Here is a 2,762-nt window from a genome sequence, read left to right on the forward strand (position 1 = left end):
TCATATATACAAACAAACTCATTCAGAAACAGTAAAACAAAATTTGGAAAATTCTCACAAAATTGAAATAATGAAATAAATGTTGGAAGCAAGAAGTTTTAGCTCCAATACCAAAAAGCAAATCGTAGGAGTATAAAAAAACCGGGTACATAGAGGTTAGGATTGTGTTTGTAGGTATGTTCATATATTGTAGTATGTATGTATATGTATATATGTAGGTGTGCAATGTTTTAGTATGTTTAAGTTTTGAAGCCGCTAGTTATATTAGCTTGTTAATAATTCATTTAGATGTTAGACTATAGACTTAAAGTAAATATTTACAATATATATAAGCATTATTTTAAGTGTAGCAATAATAAACAAATTCTTTCAGTAACTATGTGTTCAGTTTGTATGGAAGCTATATGCTATAGTAATCCGATTTGCACAATTTTTTCGGTGATTACATTGTGGCCTTACAATGTCAAGTGTGAAAGTTTTCCATACAAGAACTTGATTCCAATCGTTCAGCTTGTATGGCAGCTATATGTTATAGTGGTGCGATATCGGCAGTTCCGAAAAATAAGCAGCTTCTTGAAGAGAAAATTACGTTTGTAAATTTTCTAAATGATATCTTAAAAACTGAGGGACTAGTTCGTATATATACAGATGGGCAGACAGACAAACGGACATGGCTAAATCGACTCAGCTCAACGTACTGATCATTTATATATAGTATATACTTTTTAGGGTCTCCTTTGCAAACTTCGTGGCAAACTTAATATACCCTGTTCAAGGTATATAAATTATGATTAGGCGCCTTATTATTATGAATCGGCATAATTTCAAATTGTAATCTCAATTTGAAGAATAATTTTAATACAAAAAGTTATTGCAAATAAATAATGGCCGAAAAATATTTTATCTGTCGCAATGAGAGAACGCTACCAATACGGCATTTATCACCTGGGTGACTCGATAACCATGTTAAATGCGGCATATAAAAAAATTAGGATCACATGTGAGATAAGAAAATAAAATATACGCAGAAAATAGTGAGTTGTCCAAGTAGTGATCGTTTTTCCAGTAACCTTCTTTTGAGAGTTCACGCGTTAAGCGTTCCACCAACTCGGACTGACGTATGGAACTACTTGGCGCATTTTGGTGGATTCTTCTGTCTATATTTCCTCAAAAATGATACCATTATTGCGTCATGATAGCCGACTATTTGCTGCCTCAAATGGAAGTTCGTGATCTCGGCGACATTTGATTTCAACAAGATGGCGCCACTTCCCACACATCACATCAAACGATGGATTTATTGAGAGATCCCAGATCAATAAGCAGATAATTTCACATTTTAGGCCGTTCGATTAGTTCAACTTTTTCAGTAGTGAGTGAGATAAAGGTTTTTGAGTGACGCAAGTGTTGGTAATTTGAAAAAAGTAGATTTTGTGCTATTTTAGGGGGAAACTGATACATGTCGGTCCGATCGTTTATAAATATATGCGAATGCGAAAGCTTCTATCAAACTCACGGTGTCTCAAATCAATGAAAATTAATAGAAAATACAAAGTTTGTTCTGGATTAAGCTCATGTCGATTTTTTTCCAACCTCAAAAGCATTCTCGCTATAAAGAATTTTCCCAACATTGACTTAACGCCGAGTTTGAAATGCAGACTTAATTAGCTTGGTGATAATCGAATGTGAAGGATTTTTTTCGAATACAACTATATAAAAAAAATTTCGGAAATTTTTAACTTTTTGTTTTGTAAAAAACTCCTTTTTAATTTTTTCCTTCGTCCGAGTAAGTAACAATACGAAATTCTAAAAAAAATATTTGATTTTTTATATGACAAAAAAATTGTTGAAAAACGCTATTTTTACACGAGGAAACTCATGTAACCTCATAATACATCTGGATTTTTGATCGGTCAATTTGTATGACGGTCTATAACGGATTGTGCGGAGATTGTAGATTTGGCTAGTAATCCACCTCAAAGTTCCTGTAGATAAACTGTCAAAACTTGATTTCGATAGGCCAGTTTGCATCACAGCTATAAGGTATGGTGGTGCAATATCGACGGTTCCGACAAATGAGCAGCTTCTTAGAGAGAAATGAACGTGTGCAAAATTTCAGACCGACATCAGACTGAAACTTAGGAGCTATTCCACATATACAAAGACAGACAGACAGGACTAAATCGACCGAGCTCGTCATGCTGATCACTTATATATACATATATTTTATGGAGTCTTCCGTCATTTCCTTTTGGTTATTGCAAACTTCATGGCAACCGCTCACCTATTCAGAGTACAAAAACACACTTCACACATCAAGCTATTGTTTGGGAACCGCTGAAACATGCCAAAAACTGAATGCTTGTTTTTTATAAGCAATAAAAATATCTATAAATTTAGCATTATTTATAAAAAACACATTGTACACTGTTTTATATTGCATTGTCTGTAATTAGTAAGGTTAGTGGTGCATGCAGAGTCAGCAAGGAGCGGGAAGCTTGAACTAAAAACAAAAAAATTTAAAAAAAATTAACTGAAACAAACTAAAAATTTGTTTGCATTTTAGCAACTCAGTGTTAAAGAAAAAGCCAAATCAAATCGTAAGTCGACTAAATACCGCTAATAACATAAATTAGTAAGCAATTAAGTAGCATTTCTATAAAAATACGAGTTAACCAAATTAGTATGAGCGCTTATAGAACTAAATGCAGGTACTAAAATTTTTCAACGAATTTCATTTTAATTTTTAATTTTTTTTTTTA

The sequence above is a fragment of the Bactrocera latifrons genome, unplaced genomic scaffold (genome assembly GCF_001853355.1).
Source record: "Bactrocera latifrons isolate USDA-ARS-PBARC rearing strain unplaced genomic scaffold, ASM185335v1 scaffold_86, whole genome shotgun sequence".
Lineage (NCBI taxonomy): Eukaryota > Metazoa > Arthropoda > Insecta > Diptera > Tephritidae > Bactrocera > Bactrocera latifrons.